Below are 21,464 nucleotides of genomic sequence, written 5' to 3' on the forward strand. Positions count from 1 at the left end.
ACATGTAGCAATCGCTCCGATATTGCAGCCTCAAGCTGTTTCAAATCCATACTCCTCATACTTGTTCCCCAATGAACCCTGTGTATTAGTCAAGGTTCAGAATTCTCCAGAGAAGCAGAACTAAGAGAATCTATATCTCTATCATCTATCTATCAATCATCTATCTATCTATCTATCTATCTATCTATCAATCTATCATCTATCAATCTATCATCTATCTAATCTATCATCTATCTAATCTGTCACCTATCTATCATCTATCTATCTATCTATCTATCTATCATCTATCTCCTATCTATCTATCTATCTATCTATCAATCTATCATCTATCTATCATCTATCTATCAATCATCTATCTATCCTATCTATCTATCTATCTATCTATCATCTATCTCACCTATCATCTATCTTCTATCTATCATCAATCTATCATCTATCTAATCTATCATCTATCTAATGTATCTATCATCTATCTAATCTATCTATTATCGATCTATTATCTATCATCTATCTATCTAATCTATGTATCAATCATCTATCTACCTATCATCTATCTATCATCATCATCATCATCATCATCATCATCTATCATCTCTCTATCATTGAGAGAGAGAGAGAGAGAGAGAGAGAGAGAGAGAGAGAGAAAGGTTGAGTTTTGAGGAATTGGCTCACATAATTAGGGGGGCTGGCATCCTGAAATCCTCAGGGCAGGCCAGCAGGCTGGAAGCTCAGGCAAGGTTTCTCTTTTCCAGTCTTTATGCAGCATTCCCTCCTCAGGAAACCTCAGTCAATGCTCTTTGAGGCCTTCAAGTGATTGGATGAGGCCCACCAACTTTATGGAGAGTAATCTGCTTTACTCAAAGTCTACTGGTTGTAAACGTTAATTAGGCTTAAAAAATACCTTTCCAACAATATATGGAAGGGGTTTGACCAAATAACTAGGCACTATAGCCAGGTCAAGTTGGCACAGAAAATCAACCACCATTACGAGCATAATAGTATCACCAATCGCAAAACCTGGAGATTCTTTTGAGTTCTTATAATTCCTGTTTTGGGAGGCAGACAAGCCTGGGATCGAGTCTCAGTTCTGCCGTCATTATGTGTGTGATCTTGGGGGCTGCATTCAATGTTTCAGGATTTATCTGTGAGTTTTCTCACAGCTAAAGTGGGGAGAGTCATGGTATCTGTGCATCTCGTAGTATTGAAACGGGAGAAGACATACAGATCCCTGACGTGCGACGTGTTCCCCCTCAGGCGGTGGTGGCAGGGCCACCTCGCTGAGTCACTGCGGCTGTGACCCAGTACGTTTGGAAGGTCAGGAACTGAGAGGCGAGGTACTTCCCCCGAGTCATGGAGGCAGCAAATGTCAGGGTCAAAATCCAAGATAAGATCTTTCTGACACTTTTCACCACACCAAATAGTAGGTGTTCCAAGGTGTCGAAGAGGACGAGTGGGGAGCCTCTGAGGGACAGATGAACCCATGTGTGGTGTCCACGCCCCATCCCTGCAGGAGTCTGGAGCACACGTGGTACATGTCACCGGGCAGGGGACCCGCTTACAACCAGGCTTTGCTGAACCTCTCAGTTCACTGAATTGTCCCTTTCCCCTCATGCTTAGGGACACCAAAACCCACAAAAATGTATTGGATAAAATAAGTCTCTCTTATTAACATCCGGGGAGGAGAGTCTTCTCAAGAATCTGCCTTTCTATTGCTACAAAATATGATTTTATTGACGTTATATGCATATTGGTCATCTCATGAAGACATGTTTGCGTTATATTCGTTGTACTTTCGGGAGAGATAACTCAGGAGAGCAATTCAGTGCATATTTAAATTTTTAAATTTTTTTTAAAGTTTATTTATTTCCTTTGAGAGAGAGAGAGAGAGAGAGAGATTGAGAGAGAGAGGCAGGGAGTGGCAGAGAGAAAGAGGGAGAGAGAGAGAATCCTAAGAGGGCTCTGCCCCATCAGCATAGAGCCTGAAACAGGGCTCGAACTCACAAAGTGTGAGATCATGACCCGAACTGAAACCAAGGGTTGGACACTCAACTGACTGAACAGCCCAGGGGCCCCCATATTTAAAAAAATTTTAATCCGAAAAAGATGGGAGCAAAAACGTCTTTCTCTTAAGAGACTTCTTTACCTATGAGACTATCTCCAGACCCAAAGAGTAGTGCTTCTGAATTGTCTCTGTGTCATTTTATTCCTGCACACTTACATGGCTTTGTGATCTCTTTAAGTGTCTATTTTCCCCACTGACGTGTGACCTTCTTACAGGTATGGCCAGGGCCTCAATCACCTTCGTTACTGCCTTACTTAGGCATGTGTTATACACTCAAAAAATAGTAAAAGAATATAAGAAGGAAAAGGCAAGAAGAGAAAAAGAAGGTACAATGAAAGAAGGAAGGAAAGAACAGAAAGCAGAAAAAGAAAATGAACCAAACTACTTACCCAGTTCCGGGCATTCATGCTACCTGAGCTTTACTACATTTTCTTAAGTCTGCTGTGCCCATCAGCGACACTCAATCAGTAAGTCACATGCTTTCTGAAGGGCCACTTCTGTTTCCGGTAAGATACGAGCAGAACATGTTAAGTAGAGAGAGTATTCTGCCTTTGTTATTAATTATAGCTTCCCTCCCGCTCATGAAGCTGCTTGGTAGCCTATAGAACAGGAGGAAATGGAGGTTGAAAGTTTGCCAGCAGACAACTTAGCTCTGTAAATAAGAGCTGAGGCCCCAAGGGCACGGAAGCCCTGGGAGTCTCTCTGTTCGTAGTGTGGAAAAGGGACGCTCTGCAGTGTTGCCATATGTACAGCATGACAACAAGCGAGGAAGTGTCACCAGCTGCCGCTTAGCAGTGAAAATACTTGGGGGCTTCGAAGAGCCAACTGCTGCTTTGTCTAAGCCACGCCTTGTTTTATCCAAGCACACCCTCCAGCGTGCTTACCTTGTTACGGCTTGTTACGATCACCTATGGATCCAATTTGGGAGCAGTGGCTGTAACGGTACGTATCATCGGTGGGATGGGTGACTGCTTTCTTTCATTCGATGCTCAGCACAGTCGTATGAGCAAAGTGACGATTTTAGCGGGGAGGAACCAGAGACCCAGAGCACTCTAATAGCTTGTCCTAGGGACATCAAGGAAAGATCTAGAACTGGGATCCTTGGTAGCCTTGTCCCAAGGAGCGTGCTTTTAACCACCTAGCTGCCTCCTTCTCTTTCGGAAGGAGGAAGTATGTGAGACAAGATCACTTGGATTTTCCTAGATGCGGGGAAAAAAATGACCACAAGTGTCTTCCTTATGTGTTTAGAGTGCTAGGGGTTAAATTTGAGATTTTTTTTTTTTCTTATCACTTCTGTCTATGTCTCTTTCTCTCTCCTTTTTTTTTTTTTTTATTGGTTTTTATTAGCTTATAGAAGCTGAGCCTGCCTCTGGTCAACTCCCTGAGGTGCATGTAAATCAGGGCCTACTTAGGACAAGGATATGGATCCAAGATGGTGATGTCTGAACTGTGGCTACTACTGATGCTTCTGGTAAGAGCCCCTTCTGGACTCTCTGGGATAGGTTCTTCTCATAGGCCATCACTTGGGATAACTATTCCCAGAGGTTGCCAGGATTCTATCACTCGCTGAACCGGGCTTAAACACCTGCGTCCACCTCTGCTACAAGCTTCTACTGCACGCCTTGGAATCACGCGAACTAAGAGAGTGTATATCCAGTCCTTTGTCCCCCCCTTCACCCTGACATTCAAGAAAGAAATAAAAAATTCGAGTAATTTTACCCTTGGAAATCCTCAAACATTTTGCCGTCCGTATGTCTAATTCGGTTCAGCCTGCATCTGCGGCCGTGTTTATTCTAACAATAATCACGGTGCTTCCATTTCTGTTCAGGTGTGCTGATTTTAATTAATTACTACATTCATTCATTTTCTCTTTTTAGTTTAGAGAGAAAGAGCACGCGAGTGGGGGGAGAGGGCAAGAAGGAGGGGGAGAGAATCTTCAGCAGGCTCTGCACTCAGTAAGGAGCCCAAAGTGGGATTCGATCCCACCACCCTGGGATCATGACTTGGTCTGAAATCCAGATTCGGAGACGCTCAACCAACTGAGCCACCCGGGCGCCCCCCAAGTTGTGCTGATTCTAAAACACTTTCACAAACAGTAGAGGCAAAGCCGTGTTGGGAGCGTGCGGGGCTCTGTGCTGGGTACTGGGAAATCAATGATGCGGAGGACTCAGCCCATAGTTCACGTAAGGGCTGTCCCAAGAAAGGGACGGCTGCCTCCCTAGGCTTGGAGGGAGGAACCCTTCAGCAGGGATGTCCTGATAGCCTTTGGCTGTCGCACTCGCTGGCCCTGTAAACCCGGGGAAAATAACAGTCCCTCTTTCATCTGGCTGCTGTGACGGTTATTGGTTACTGGGTTCATGTAAAGGGCTAGAACAGTCTCTGGTGCTTAATAAGTCTACTCAGGCAAGACTCCCTCCAGGAGGCGGGAGAAGTTAGACCCACGGGTTTCTGTCAAATGATGGCGTATAACAAGCAACTCAGAATCTCACGGCTTGCAACAACAAATATTTGTTATTCGTGGTTGGGCCCGGGGGTCGGTTATGACTCAGCTGGCCCAGGTGGCCCCGCAGACTCCACCTGCTGGTCCGGGAACGCTCTGCGTGTGTCTCTTCTCACCACCTAGTCTGAGGCATCGGCCTCTGGAGGGGGCGAGCTCTTCTCACAGTGCTCAGCAGTGCCATACAGTTAGCAGTGATAGGTGACAGTTCTTAAGGCCTGTCACTCGAATGGTAAGTGATGGTTCTTGGTGTGGAGCTGGGTTTGGTTGGGTGCCCCTGCCTCCCCTTTTCCACTGGCCAAAGGAGGCCATATGGCCAAGCCCACCCGCTCGATCGCATCTGCCCACGGTGAACCTGCAAGGGCAGGAAAGAAGGAAAAGTTGTGAGGAAACAGCGCAGTCTACCACAGATGGCTTTCAAACATGAACATTGACCATTCGGGGTTTGATGAGATTGTAGACGCCTTGAAGGAAGGAATCACTTTGTCCTGAAGGAAGGAATCGCTTACTCTGCACCTGATAGACGTGCCATAGACGTAGATGATTTTCACGTGACGCCCTCAGTCACAATCAGAATCACAGCGAATTCGTTAGCTACGGAAAAATGCCCAACTGTTTAAACACCTGTTTTTTTAGCAACAGGTCACCTGCTTTACCTGGAGATGGGATAAGGTGCTGGAGAGAACAGTCCCTCCCCATCAAGGTACAGGTGCTCTTGTGAGGGAGACGCACGGCAAGGGCTGTAATTGGGTCAGAACTGAGGTCTCTACCTTGTATCATTTGGTTGTTGGAAGGAGACTGTTATCAGATGTGGCCCTAAAGGCCTGTGGTAAACTGAGCAATCATGCGCACTCTGTGATTTCCAAAGGCCAGACTGATCGCTGTGGTTGACTTCATGATAAGACCCCTAGGAGAGGTGAGGGGTTTCAAAGAAGGCATTGCAGAAAATAGATATTCTCAACTGGACTTGCTTCCAGAACTCTGGTCCCTGGAGAACATTCTTCTCATACCCATACCTCTGAAAGGAAGGATGCTGGGAATTCACATTCTGGTCTTCCAATTTATGGTAGACGATATCTCTCCAGGCAACAGGCCGCCCCGGAACTTGAGCCGTGCTCAGGAGAATCATCTCACTGGCTCTGCCTCCAATCTGGGGAGAAGGAGGACGGGGTCCTTTGGGGAGGTGGAGTGAAGCGTATGATCAAAATCTCAGCCAGTGTTTAATTATTAGCCACACACTCTGTTTGTGTCTCTGTATTTTCATGGTGTTGTGCACGCATCCAGTCCTTCACTCTTACAAATGCCCTATGGGTTGGGTGTTATTTTTCTTCCCTTTTAAGAGTTTTGGAGAGGCCAAATGTCTTGGTCAGTGTACCCGCAGAGGGTGATCTCCTAACTACCACTTTCGCTTTCCTTTATTTAAATCAACGGTTCTTAATTTCGGAGTGATCCTGGACTTTTTTGAAAATTCGACATGACCTCACACCCTTGCTCCTCAACAATATGGAAACACACAAGCAGGCTTAATTTTCAGAAAATGTCACTGATCCTGTAAAAACCATTCATGGAAGGTAGGTTAAATATCTGTAATAAAAATGGTCCAGGGGCGCCTCGGTGGCTCAGGGGGTTAAGTGTCCGAGTGTTGATTTCAGCTCAGGTCATGATCTCACGGCTTGTGGGTTCGAGCCCTGAGTCAGGCTCTGGGCTGACAGTGTAGAGCCGGCTTGGGATTCTCCCGCCCACCCCTCCCTCTCTGCCCCTCCCACACTAGTGCACTCTCTTTCTTTTTCTCTCTCAAAATAAGTAAATAAACTTAAAAAAAAAACAACAACAACCGTGCAGACTTACCTAGATAGAGAAAAACTATGTTCAGATTAAGAGCTGATGGGTAGATTTAATTTAGAAACTATAGCTTTTTGGAAGGAAAGGTGAGGTCCTGGGGCAGCAAAACTGCCGTGTCCTTTAAAACTGAATGTGTGAACAGTGTCATTCGCACATGCACACACACTTGCACTGCACACACTCCCAAAGCCACATTTCTTGGACTGGCTGCTGTTTCGAGTGAGTTTAGAGGGCTCCCACTCACCTTTGGATGTGGTGATACTCAACCTGACACAATATTCTCATTTTACTTGAGATGGCGGACCAAAAAGTAAGGGTGGTAGAAATCGTGCTGAGGACATCTTATTTGAGAAGATGCCAGTTCTTCCCCATTGCAGCTGAGTCATATGTGTCAAGAAAATCCCCTCTGGAGGCATTTTGGCCAAATTCAAATAGGTCAGAGTCCCAGAAAGATTAATTAACTGCAGGAACTGTTTTTTGGCTGATGGGAGCACAGAACCTATTATTCCCTTAATAAGGCAGCTTCCTCAGTGAATCATGGGAGCTTGGACAGGCTCAGGGAAAGACAAAAGGACATTTTTAATTAAAGTGTCATATGATCTTCCTTCCTAATATCTGTATTGCCCTAGAAATTATATCTCCATCGCGAGAGGGACTGGCTTAAAGCCTTCTGCACCCCTTACGTAGAATAAACATTGTTTGACTTCAATCTTCACGAACTAGCTGTACAAGATGTATTTTGTTTCCTCTTATTGGGTCATGTGTAGTGTGGTTACCTATTATTAGAATTTTTCATGACAACAAATGGTGATGATAAAGATGGGCAATCCTCCCACCCGGTAAAAATTCAATAAATGACAAGTGAAACGAATCAGACATTCTCGTGGAATCCCCTGGGTTCTGGGAAGAGACTTTTCACATTTGTGTCTTTGGTTGTTCGTGTCAAAGAAGGAAACTGAAGCATAATGAAAGAGATGACCCAGGATATCCGTCAACAGTTTTGCCTTGTACTTAGAAGTAAGATATGGGAATCAATGGATGAATGGATCAATTCATCAAAGAGTATTCTCATATTTACAGACCACCTGTTATGTGCCAGTCACTGTCCTGGGTCCTAGGGACACGGAGGTAGATATTTCATAGTAAATGCACAGGGATGAATCTTGTCTTGCTTTACTGAAATTGGTCCGCAGGGTGCTATTGAACATAACCCAAGTTTGGGTGAATGCATATTGCTTCCTCAAGAAATGCCTCCCTGAGGATGAAATTTATATTCTAATATCTGGAGGAGGAGTTGAAATTGCTCAGGCAAAAGCAGGGAGGAAGAAAAAAAGAGAGAAAGAGAGAAAATTTCCAGGCACAATCCCCAGCATTTACAAAGGTCTTGAGACTGAAAGAAAAAGGCAGAAGTGCAGAAAAGTCCAATGAGGTTGGATTACGGTGAATTAAGGGGGTGAGTGGGTGGTGATGCGACTGGAGATGGAGATCCATAGTCCTGATAAGGCTTTTGAACCTGGGTCCGACACAGAAGGGTTTTAAGCAGGGGAATGATCTGAGAAGATGATTGCATTGCAAAGATCACTTAGGTGTCCGTGTAGACGGGATGAGAGTGTTTGACAGAAGACAATCTACAGCCCTCAATGCCCATGTTTCGGTGAGAGATGACATTGCCTTAGGTAACCATGGTGACATTGGCCACGGAAGTGGACACAATCAAGGAACATTTAAGATGCAGAATTGGCAAAATTTGGTAATTGAATGTAAGGATGAGAGCTGGTTGGATCACAGAATTATGTGTGTTTAAGGGGAAAAAGAGGAGATGAAAAGCCAACCTGGTACCACAGGCACAGAGGGATCTTAGGATTTCTCATGTTCTCAGTATGGCGTTTAGTGGTTTATGTGCCATAATATGTTTAATTCTTGCAACTATCCTATGGTTAAGGTCATCTTAGAAAACTCTTTCTTAATCTAAATAAGTGTCACCATGTCCATTCTCCTCCTCTGGAGGAAGAGGAAGAAAACAGGTGCCATGCTTTGTTCAAGTCTGACTATTAAGTGCATATGGCAACCTGAGCTGCTCTCACAAAAGCCAACTCAGGAACGAGCATCACCATTGCTTTTAAGAATTGCATCTGTTAGTAGGAAAGATAGAACCCATAGGTATGAAAACAGTGGAGGGCACTTCAAATACAGCCCAATGCAAGTGAGAAGAGGCTACGCAGGCTGAATGCTGCCTCGGAAGCTAAGAGAGGGCAGGGGATTGACTGGAGACATGTAACTCTCTGAGCGGGAGCTTTCCGGAGGAGATGAGATGTAAGCCAGGTTTCTTTTTAAAATAAACTTTTAATTTTAGGACAGTTGTACAGAAAATTTGCACAGATAGTGCAGAGAGCTCCCGTCGGACCCAGGGACTCCCTTATTGCTCACGTCTTACGTTACTAGGGCACATTTGTCACAACTAACAAACCCAGACATTACTGTTACTGAAGTCCATACCTTGTATGGACTTCATTAGTTTTTCCCCAGTGGCCTTTTTCTATTCCATGATCCTGCATTACATCTGGTTGTCATTTCTCCTGAGGCCCCTCCTGGCTGGGACTTCTCAGTTTCCTGGGTTTTGATGACCTTGGTGGTTTTGACAAGCATCTGTCTGACTGACCTCTTTCCATTTTTGTTTTGCTCGAACGTCACCACTGTGGGAAGACTTGTTTGCCGAGGGACGACCCTTCATACAGATTCCTACGGCTCTCCGTGCTCCCTTTGGGGTCCATTCTCCCAATTTTTTTCCATTAATGTGTGCATTACTTTTGTCTTTTTTTTCTTGTCAGTAATTCGATGACATTTATTCATCACTTAATTATGTACTAGGTGCGTGTTCGAGGTGCTGGAGAGAGAGCAGTGAACACGTTAAGTGTATCTAGAGCTCATAAATACCATAAAAAATACGCATGAAAAAATAAAGCAGAGGCCAACGGGGTGTGCCTGGAGTAGGGGGAGTTTTAAGTTGAAATGGAATGATCAGAGGAGGCCTTATTGAAAAGGTGACACGTAGGCAAAGATATGAAAGGGGTGAAGGAAAAGCCCACGCTACCTGGGGGAAGAGGGCCCAGAAGTGAACAGACTTACCCAGTCACAAAGCACGCGAGCACCGGAGGTGGGATTTGAACCCAGACCATCTGGCCGCAGACTTTTTGACCTTTAACACAACTTCATGCTCCCCCAAATGCTGCATGTGTGTGAGCCCAGGACCAAGAATGACCCAGTGGGTTAAGCGATGTGAATTTGCTTGGGGATCTTGCAAGGGCAGCTTCGAGTGAGCTGGGGAGCAGATAGAATGATGGAGGGGATCGATGGGAACAGAAGAGAGACAGCAGAGACGGAACAAACGATGCTCGGGAATACCTTGGCCCTCAAGGGGGGTGAGAAACATTAGGATGGCCATAGGGAGGTGTGGGGTCAAAGAGGAATTTATTTCTCTTAGCAGGAGAAATTAGGGTGCACAGTAGGCTGGAGGGATGAACGGGGAGACAAGGGAAAAAAAAGGATGTTGTCAGAGAGAGGGGAGGATTTTAATTCTACGTTTGTGACCGGATGATTGTTTATGTAGTTGCTTAATTTCTGTGTTCCCGGCTGAAGCATGAAGTGCCAGGTGAGGGAGTCTTATTTTTCTGGAGCCCACTGCCCGCGCCTCATTGCCCGGTGATGAACGAATGATGCCGTTCACAAGGTGTAAGTGGAGCCCCCCGTGCCCCGACGCTGCCCATCTTCCCGGAGCCGCTGTGACTGGACCCCAGGAAGGTCTCAGCTCCGTGGCCTCCCGCCTGCAGACCCGACCCTCTGCCCGCTGCTTCCACTCGAGGTCCAACTCCAAAACCCCCAGACATCACTGAAGGGTTAATGGAGAGAGAAGCAAGGTGGCATTTGACCCCGGCACGCTTCGCCCAAAGCCTTTGAAAATCTCTCCCTAGGGCACCTGCTTTCCACCCCTTTCCTCTGCCTCCCGAACCTCTGTCTTTCCAACTGCAGGGCTCTGACCCCCTGCTCCACTGTCCACTCAGACCCTCAGTCTCTTCTCCCGGCCCTGAGCTTCCAGACCTCCGGGAGAGCGAGAATGGGCCTCATCCATCCCCCTGCGCTGTAGGAAGCCTGGAAAGTGCCCGGGGCGCTGAAAAATCTCACAGGCAGAAGGCAGGGATGGGGCTTCGGTTGCGATGCTTTTCCCAGCGAGGGCCTTGTTTCCTGGGACTGAATCCCAGGCTCTGGGAAATGCAGCACCGTTTTCCAGAAGCCCAGGGTGGGGGTGGGGGGTTCCCGGAACTCCAAGGTGAGGCCGGAGAGATGAGTCACGCGCCTGCAAGGCTGGGGCTCCTTTGCTAGGCAACCGCAATTGTTGTCAAGGCCTCTGTTGAAACGTGGGATAATGCTCTTCCTCCCCCCCCATTAGGTTTGGAGGGCAAAAAGAAAAAGCTTCACATATTTTTCGAGGTACCACACATCCACCCACTCATAAAAATCCACCCACCCCCGGGGACACGCTTTTCTCTCTTCTTCCTCTTAGACATGCACACATACGCGCGCACACACACACACACACACACACGCACACACTTTCACCACACTCCCCCCCCCCCGCCCCCAAACCAGTCTGCGCCCCCAGATGCACAGGGTGCTACGGGCCCATCTGGGCCTGACCTGCCTACACTGTTTGCCCAAAATACTTGTGAGTATATATACAGCGTGGTACGGAACCAATTTGTGAAGCAAGTGTGGGGGCTCCAGGGCACTCCGCCATTTCCTCTTGTCCCCAAGGCTGTTAAACTAAATTATAGGGGCCGGGAGAAGGGACGGGCCAGCTGTGCTTCAGCTGCAGGCCCCAGTTGTTGTGACAAAGTACAAAGTGTGGGCACCAACAGATCCTTAACTGTGGAGCCAGAAATAGGCTGATGATTGGACCGCATGCGCTGAGGGGAGGAGAGAGGGGGACCCCCCATGGCCTGTGAGCGCTGGGCTCAGCCCAGGAGGGGACCAGCGCTTTCCAGTGGCAGGTGCGCCCCACCCACGGCCTCATGGTCTCTGCGTTTTATTACGTTGGGGCAGGTTTTATTTTTTCTAAATCTTTCTTAAAATTGACAAGGGTTTTGGTCTCTGTTTTGGTTTTGTTTTTAAAACTTCCCCACGGTTTCCTGTTGTGCTGCCTCTTTGGCTGAGTTCAGCGTTACTGTTGCCTATAATTACTGTGAGGCTTGTGACAAGGGCTGAGAAATCTAAGTTGACATTCAAGGTGCATTACACTTGAATAAACCCAGAGACAGAGTAACGCACATGGGTTTGGAGTTGCCCCTGTGTTTTGTCTAGATTAACAAATTTAGACGGCTTTTGGTTTGCATAGCATTAATAACCACTGGGGCAATCTCTGGAACTTGTAAACACTGCTCGTAAATAGTCACTAAAGTGTGAGGTTGAATAAACATTACCTCAATGGTTCGAGAAGAATCGGCCAGCGTGGAACCAAACTGTGCTTTGAAATAAGACCTTCCTCATTTGTGAGAAGTGGAGAGAGGACAGGATGGGGACACTAACCAGTGGTTACTTTAATTCCTGGACTGTCCAGCAACCGCAAGTGACCACAAACAGTTGACATCGTCTCATGGTGCCTCAGTTTCTCTCTCATTCCCTCTAGAATAGCCACAATGGTCTACTGTCATTTCATGTACTCACTTTATTCATTCTCTGTTGGAAGAAGAACTCAGAATCTTTTTCTTAAGTTCTGTAGTCACATCACGTGGATGTAGGTATTTTGACTTTGAAAGACCCATCGACACCTTCCAGCTCAGCATCGTTTACAAATGGTGAACTTCGGGCCCAGGGAGCTGTGTGTGTTTGATTAGGGCCTTCACGAGAGACACAGCCGAGGCGTAATGTCTTGAGCCTTCTGTAATCTGAGTCTGTCAGCCTTGCTGTCATGATCCCCTTTGGCCTGTTGAGACCAGGCACATTTTCGTGGCAGATACAGACTGACCCAGAAATGGCAGAGCATCATTGAGGAGACGTTTGCCCGTGAAGATATATGAGAATTTGAAGTCTTGACGGTGACTTAAAAATCATAAAGGAACAAATGTTCTCATCATAGAACCTTATTTTTTCCTCAGAATATTCTTCTCACCACACACTCTAACATGTCTAAATTAAGGAAAGCCGAGAGTCTCAGAATATGTAGGAAAGTAGCTTCCAGTGATTGGGTGCAGGAACCTCACTAACCATTTGTGGTATTAATGTTATTTGCTCTGTGCTTACAGTGGGCCAGGATTTTACGTGGCATCTCCTTAGCCCTCATGACACGTCTTTGAGGTAGGTACTGTTATTAGCCGTGTTTCATATTTGAGAAAACTAAGGTGTAAGCATGTTAACTCATTTGCCCAAGGTCATACAGTTGGTGACGTCACCAGCATTTCATTAATTAATTAATTAATTTATTTATTTATGAGAGAGAAGGAGAGAGAGAGGGAGAGAGGGAGAGAATCTCAAGCAGGTGCCATGCTCAGAATGGAGCCCAACGTTGGGCTCAATCCCATGACCTTGGGATTATGCCCCGAGCTGATATCAAGAGCTGGGCACTCAACCGACCGAGCCACCCGAGCGCCTCACCAGCGTTTTAATTTTAACCCGGAGATTCTGACAACCCACGTTGTTTGCCCTCGTCTTTGATTCAGTCATTAAGAGGCCTTAACTTCCAAGGTTTCGTGGCAATGCTCAGACTGCAGCGTACCAAAAGATCAGCTGGAAACTTTTGTGTACTTCTTGCTTCAGTGAAGTAAGCATTTACCGAAGACGCAGGAAGGGGCTGTGGGATTTGTTGGAGGGCATTTGTTCGTCGTGTGTCATTCCAGGTGTCATTTGGCCAGTCAACAGGCCTCGAGGTAGGAGTGCCGTGCCTTGATGCAGCGCTGTGCCTCGGAATGGTCTGTTTGCTAAAGCCGGAAGGCCCGGGGTGGAAACAAATGCTTTGATGAAATAGCTTATTCCACGTGTGATCTTTTAATTAATGACCAACATCTGGGCTTACTTTTTCTTAAAAAAATGTTTTTAATGTTTCCTTATTTTTCAAAGAGGAAGAGAGAAAGGGAGCGTGAGTGGAGGAGGGGCAGAGAGAGAGGGAGACCCAGAATCTGAAGCAGGCTCCAGGCTCTGAGCTGTCGGCGCAGAACCCTGCGCGGGGCTCGAACCCACGAACCGCGAGATCGTGACCTGAGCCGAAGTCGGACGCTCAACCGACTGAGCCACCCGGGCGCCCCTGGGTTAGTTTTGGCAGAATTCTACCTTTCAGATGTAATCATGGCAGATTGTCAACGATACGACTGAAGTCCAACGCAAATACCACCTGCTTCTCTGAGGACGCCTCACCAGTTCTCTCGTGGTGGAAGGTTGTGCCTCCATAGAGCTAGCACAGTGGCTCCTGCTTGTCGTGCTCTCACAGACCTCGTCGTGCCCTGTTGGTGTCATAGCCATTGCCCTGCGGCGACTTGCTCAGAAGGAACGCAGGCTTCACATGCAGGCCGACTGGCTTCAACACTCGCGAGCTGTGTGGCCTTGAGGGGCTGATTTAGCTCATGTAACTAACTTGCTTTCATTACTTCCCTTTCACAGATAATGGAAGTAAAATACTGCTTGGAGAGTTGGAATGAAGAATGGATATGAAACCTGTTACGTACTGCCATGATGTCTGACAGAAGAGATGGTCCATAATTACTAGTGGGTATATTTAAACATATTAAGTAAATGTACCTATGGGTTACATGTGTCTAGAGAACAGAGGCCATTTATCTTACATTGTGATACTTTCATACACATTAAAGACATTTGATAACTGTTCCTAAAATTAGAAATACTAATATATATGTGTGTATGCACACATTGTACACACACACACACACACACACATATATACATACACACACACATACATGCACACATATATACACGCACATATACCCACATAAATATATACACACACATATATTCACACACATACACACACATATACACACATACACACATATACACACATATATACACACACACATATATACATACATATACACACGCATATACACACACACACACACATATACACGCACATATATCCACATAAATATATACACACACATATATTCACACACATACACACATATACACACATATACACACATATACATACATATACACACGCATATACACACACATATATACACGCACATATATCCACATAAATATACACATACACATATATTCACACACATACACACACATATACACACATGCACACACATACACACACATATACATACATATACACACGCATATACACATACACACACATATATCCACATAAATATATACACACACATATATTCACACACATACACACACATATACACACATACACACATATACACACATATACACACATATATGCACACACATATATACATACATATACACACGCATATACACATACACACACATATACACATGCACATATCTCCACATAAATATATATTCACACACATGCACACATATATACACACATCACACACACATATATATACAAACACACATACATATACACATATCACACACACGTATACACACACACGTATATAATATGTACTAGCATTAAAACCAGGTACATATATTACGTGTATATTTCATATATTGCTCAACCATGGAATTCAGATATGTGGAACCCCAAAGTAGAATATCTACCACGTGGAATTCCCATTTCGCCTGTATTTTTATCAGGCGCTTGTCCCCAGCCACTTGATAATTCGAGGACCAACGTTGCCATGGTTTTGTGGTTCCGTGGCGGGAAAGGTGGACTCAGATCTTCACGTAAATTGAGAGAGAAAACCAGGGCTCCCAGTGCCGGGTCGGGGCTCCTTCCTGTGGGCCCCTGGCACTGCGAGCTGAGTGCAGGCATGTCTGCAGTCACACCAATGTACCCCGACAGAGATTATTTATTGCTCACTCTCCGACCGCTCATTTGTTCCCGTGTCACAAAATCTGCCTGTCAAAGGAGGCTCAGAACCCGATCTCCCACGCTGGCTGTGAGCAGAAGGAACAATCCTCATTTGTTCGTTGAGAAACGAGGCGGGTGATTGCCCCGACCACGGGCCCCTGTGGGAAATGAGCGGTGTGAGCCGGGGTGGGGCGGTGGGGGCTGAAGGCCTGAACCAGGAAATGTCTCACACCTTTCCACTTCAGAACACTTTGGCACGCACCTAATTTTTCCGTCGTGCCTTTTGTTCTGGCGAGGCTTTAGCTGCAAGGAAGATTACATACACAGCTCTAGCACCACACATGTATTTAAAGGGAAACAGTACCAGCTGCCGTTTCCATGTCAGTGAGATGGATTCTTTGGGGACCTTTCCCCTCCCGAGTCTGACAAGGCAGACAAAGATAACAGCCTTCCAGGACTGCGTTCGCTGTGGAGGCGTCACTACTAAGTCCCAGGAATGTGCTCCTAACTCCTCCTCTCTCTGCTGCTTGCCGTTGGTTTTTCAGACGAGCAGGATCTTGGGTGGGCGAGGGATCTTACTGGGGGATCTCTTAGCATTCCCTTCCCCAAAGCCCTGGGATATTTTACGCCTTATCCTTGGTGCCCAGCACTTAAGGCACATGAGAAATAAAGCTTTCAGACTGCAGTTGAAAAAGAATGCCAGAAATGGCATTGGGAAGCAATGAAATATGGCACTTGACAGATGAGACAGGCAACACGGCGGTGCTCGCCGTAGATTTCACGAGCAAATTTCAGGGTTGCACGGGCCATTAAGAGCAAAACAAAAACCATAATTGCCCTTAATCTCCATTCATTCTGCATGTGCAAATCTTGTTCAAAGGGAGATTTTGAGGGGGAAGATCAAGAGAAAAATAGGCATGCATCTTTGGACAGTGCCAGATTTGATCTTCTTTCTTTGAAGATCTGTGAAGAATAGAGATGGAACCCGAGGTGCGAGCTCTCCTTCAGGAGCTGATGCTGGGTGACAGGGCTTTAAAAGACTTGACTTCAGTGCATTGTCTCTGCCAGTCCCATCTGCGTCCACAATCCCCTTTTGTGTAGGTGAAATATTTCTGCTGGGTTTTTGGCTCAGAAGCTGAGCGAGATGGTCATGCCTACACGTGCGCTTCCACTTAACTTTCCATAAAAACAAAAACAAAACAACAACCAGCTCTGCTGAAATCACGGCAAAATTACGGCTTGTGCGCCTGAGGGGTGACAGGTTGGGAGTGGAAGCTGGAGGGAAGAGAAGGACCAATTTAATCTGGTTGTAGACCCAGGAAAAGTGTTCCCCTCGTGATTTAGGGCTCGCTTCCTCAGTGCCCTTAAGAACAGAGATTCTCACCAATCCTCAGTGGCCTTACTCAGGGTCATATTCTAGAACTGTGAGACGATTTTATGCAACGCTCCAGATTTTTAGTGAAACGAATGTATTATTTCTGAGATAATACAAAGCGAATGATACGAGTCTACATAGACTAGACGGTGAAGCATTCATTCTCCGATATACCTAGATTTCATGATCCTACTTAGGAATGTTTTGGATAGTTGGACTTTTCTTTAGCATAATAGACGCCTTGCATGGGGTCTGATATATTTTAATTTGCTCCGGCATCCTCTTAGGCAAACGTTTTGCAATAGAGTGACCCATAACGCATCAAAGTTTTGTTCTTTCCACATTTCCAGAAAATTGGATTGAGTTTGTTCGTTTGTTTGTTTGTTCTTAGGGAGAGAGGGGGAGAGAGAGAGACAAAGAGAGAGAGGGAGAATCTTAGACAGGCTTCACACTCAGAACGGAGCCTGACATGGGGCTCAGTCCCACGACCCTGGGATCATGACCAGAGCCAAACTCACGAGTCGGCCACCCAACTGACTGAGCCACCCAGGCGTCCCTGGCATGAGATTCTTGTGCCGATGGGGAGAGCAAGGCCCTCTAGGAATTTTCCTGCCTCTCCGCTTCTTTCTCATCTGCCTCCTTGTGCCCTACACTTTTTCCCAAGTGAAGCTCATTTATTCTCATAATCACATTTCTCTTAACCATCACTCCACCTTTAGATTTTAAGCTCTTCTGATTCTAATTATTATAGCCATATTCCCTTTCTCTGATCAACAGGTTGTCTGGTTTTTTTTTTCTCCATTTTTCTAAAAACCAGATTGGACCCTAAGGTTGGCTCTCAATTGTAAGCGAAAAGCTTGAATGGATATTATTTTCATGAGTCTTTTTCTCCTTGGAATCAGAAATTATGAACAAGGAGGAGGAAGACTACTTTGTAACCATTTCTGATGTGATTGGTGTTGGAGGGATAATAGTTTTCTGATAATTTGATTTCGATTACTTAGGCACGGGCTCATTTCCATGGGCTCTTGCATTCAGTTTGAAGCCTCGGCTGGCATCCCTCTCTTTCTGATGGGCCAGCACTGGGCACACAGCCTCACTTTTGGGTTCTCCACTGACTTGCAGGTCTGAAATCTTTGCCTCTCGCTCCTCAGTAATGGATAGGCCGGTGAGGAATTCTGACTTCTGTGCATTATGCCACTTTGATCAGTTAAACTTTAAAGGATGGTTTCTTCAAAAGATGTTGAAAGCTGCTTTAAGTTGAGTGACCTCATAGCAAATACTAAGCTGCTACTTTTCATCAAATTTCCTCTTCAAGGAGCATATGTAACTCTTCAAAACTTTCCTTTATTCAAATTGTCACACCAAACCAGATGATCATCCCATTAGAAAAACAGAGCCCATCGCAATTACCATCTCCCTTATAAAGTTAAAAATTGTACTCAGATTATTGTGCCGTGAGAAATTACAATTGAGGCAGACTGTGACTTGAGCCATTACATTGTTTTTGGTTGGTTTGTTTGTTTGTTTTTAATGAACTCAGGGTAGAAAGGAATTAGGAACTCCTTAAAACCCCATTGAGGGTAGCTTGACGTGTCCACAATGATTTCTTAGCTGGGAAATGACCTAGGTTTTTCCTGGTAGGTTTTTGAGAAATAATGGGAATATTTGCAAAGTATGCTGTGACGAAGAAAAAAGCTTAGCTTTGTTCCAAATAACTATTTAATTTAAAGAAGTATGAGCTTAGATAGAGCTAATGTAAAATAAAATAAACAATAAGAAAACAGGCAGATATTTATCTAATTTCTCTATGGAAAAAACCCTCTAAAATAATAAGCCATGAAAGGAATTATAGATGGAAAGACTGGTAGATTTCTTGAATAAGACCTTTGTGCATTGAAAACTCCATCGATAACATTTTTTAAAAAATGTTTTAATGTTTACTGTTGAGCGGGGGGAGGGGCAGAGAGAGAAAGAGGGAACCGAATAGGAAGCAGGTTCCAGGCTCTGAGCTGTCAGCACAGAGCCTGATGTGGGGCTTGAAAACACAGACAGTGAGATCCTGACCTGAGTCACCCAGGTGTTGCCACTGATAACATTTTTACCAATCAAAAAAAAAAAAAAAAGTTATTTGCCACAAATCTGATGCTGAAGGGTTATTCTTCTTAATATATAAAGAGCTCATATAAATCAATAGTTGGCATAGTCAATAAAACTATACAAACAAAGAAGAGGAAATTGAAATGCCTGATAAAGCAGAAATAATATTCAATCATGTCAGTTATCAAAAGAAATGCAAAAATTTTTAAAACTAAACTTGTGTCCAAAAAGTAAAAGAAACACGAAATACTGGCAATTAGGCATTTTCCAGGAAAATATATCACTGGTAGAATTGTAAACTGATATGGCCTATTTGGAAGACATTTCAGCACCATGCATTTGGAACATTCCAAATAGTTTTATTCATTTAATTTCATTGTGATATTTGTATGCTAGCAGAAAATCAGAAATAATTACATGATCAAGTAAATGTGTGTGAGTTATGGAATATATAACCAGCCAGTCATTGGCAGTTTTAGTCATAAAGGAAAACACGTGTGTTAATTGTAAAAAAAAGGAAGAATACAAAGTTATATGTTCAGTATGCCCACATTATAAAATTGTGGTCATATTACAAAATTGCATCAAGGAGCTCCAAAATATGAAGGGGATTATTTCTGGATTTTATTCTCTGTACTTTCCTGTATTTCCACTATTTAAAGCGATTTTTAATTTTTTTTAACGTTTATTCATTTTTGACAGACAGAGAGACAGACTGTGAGCAGGGGAGGGGCAGAGAGAGAGGGAGACACAGAATCCAAAGCAGGCTCCAGGCTCTGAGCCGTCAGCACAGAGCCTGACGTGGGGCTTAAACTCACGAACTGTGAGATCATGACCTGAGCTGAAGTCGGATGCTTAACCGACTGAGCCACCCAGGTGCCCTGTAAATTTTTAATGTTTTTTTATTTTTGAGAGAGAGCACGAGCAGGGGAGGGGCAGAGAGAGAGGGAGACACAGAATCTGAAGCAGGCTCCAGGCTCCGAGCCATCAGTACAGAGCCCAATGCGGGGCTTGAGCTCACGAGCCGCGAAATCATGACCTGAGCCGAAGTCGGACGCCTAACCAACTGAGCCACCCTGGCGCCCCGTAAAATTTTTTAAGTGGTATTTCTAGTGGTCAGTTAGAGTTCCCAAGCTACTTTTACATGTCCCTGCAAAGCTGGGGAGCTGTCCCATTTTCACCTTGGAAATTGTTAGTGTATATGTGAATAAAATTACTGTATGTATCATCAGCATCTGCAGCATTTATGCTATGTAGTAATAAATGCATACTATAAAATATAAACATGTTAGTATATTAGTGTTAATCTAGTACTTGTTAATTTGCATATTATTATATTAATACAGCAATAGGTTGATGTTGTTATGTTATATAACATACACATGTATAACTATGTATGTATTTTAGTTCACATAAAATGACAGCCGATCCCACATTCTCCTTCCCTGTATATATAGACAGGGGCCACATTACAGCTTCCTTACCCTCATGTCAACTCCAAGGATTTCTGAGACCCTTTGAGGGCTCCTTATACCCTAAGCAGCTTCTCTGCCACAACAAATGCCCAGCGCAACGGGGTTTTTTGGACGGTGCCCTGGCATCCTTCGTAATAGAGTATGACTTTTGTAAGGTGTTAAGGGTTGCCGTGCGAATGGACATTGTCACCCATAGCTTTAGTACTCAGATTAGCTAAATATGCTGCTTTTGAAAAAAGATTTAAGCTGATCTCCAAGAAAGGACAGACACAGGGGAGAATCAAAGGACTCTTTCAGATTTGTAAGCCTAATATCAAAGAATTTAGAAGTCTAACCCAGGCTTACAGGTGTCCTTTGCTTTGATCATTAATTAAAATGTGACTTCTATCCTCAGTGTCACCGTGGGACGACTTGACAAAACAAAGTACGTCAGGTACCTGACAATTTCTTATAATGCCCTGCAAGACAGGTGTTCATTCCTGCAAAGGCTTTGAAGCTAAAAATAAAATAAAACAAAATTTAAATTAAAGGATATTCCCAAGCACATAGTAATCATCTTAAGACATACACTTCAGGGCCTTTTTCCTCCCAGATGATGGTGGTGTGGTGGGTAGGAGGGGGGGGTGGTTGGTGTTAAAGACGGGCAAACCCTGGCTGGAAAGGAATGCAGAAAATAGGGTAAAGTAAAGCCTCGTAAGTCATTTGAGATCAATCGTCAGAGAATGTGTCTCAACGGTGTCATTATCAGATTAATATTTGAGTTCCAATTTAAGCTGGAATTATTTGGATAACAAAAATCAAAAGAAAAGTTTTTACAAACAATTTTGCCTTGCAGCAAAAGAAACGTATCAGGGATGGGATTTTGTATGTGTGTGATTTTTTTTTTTTTTTACCACACCTCTCAAATTCCTATAAGCTTGGGTTACTCCATAAAGAATCATGGACATCCCTACCTTCAGAGTCCTGGTTTGTTTATCTTGAGTTAAAATCAGATAAAAACAAATTTCTGCTAATATGATAGGCGTTTCAGGGGGACTGTGGACCTCTCAGCAAAATAATCTGCAGAGTACTTCTCATCACGGCAAAAGCATGATTTA

The 21,464-nt window shown here is 44.6% G+C and overlaps 1 long non-coding RNA gene across 3 annotated transcripts in view; it reads left to right on the forward strand.

Moving 5' to 3' along the window:
• The first annotated feature begins 2,584 nt into the window (after positions 1–2,584).
• Positions 2,585–21,464, forward strand: part of LOC122214580 — a 48,855-nt gene continuing 29,975 nt past the window's right edge. The window contains exons 1-4 of one of the 3 annotated variants that reach the window (XR_006200028.1): positions 2,585–3,004; positions 3,410–3,533; positions 12,698–12,749; positions 14,046–14,150. This is a non-coding gene — a long non-coding RNA (uncharacterized LOC122214580). Of the gene's footprint in view, positions 3,005–3,409; positions 3,799–12,697; positions 12,750–14,045; positions 14,151–21,464 lie in introns of those variants that run through there. The other 2 variants (XR_006200072.1, XR_006199986.1) reach the window with 2 other exon arrangements.

The sequence above is a fragment of the Panthera leo genome, chromosome A1 (genome assembly GCF_018350215.1).
Source record: "Panthera leo isolate Ple1 chromosome A1, P.leo_Ple1_pat1.1, whole genome shotgun sequence".
NCBI classification, from domain to species: domain Eukaryota; kingdom Metazoa; phylum Chordata; class Mammalia; order Carnivora; family Felidae; genus Panthera; species Panthera leo.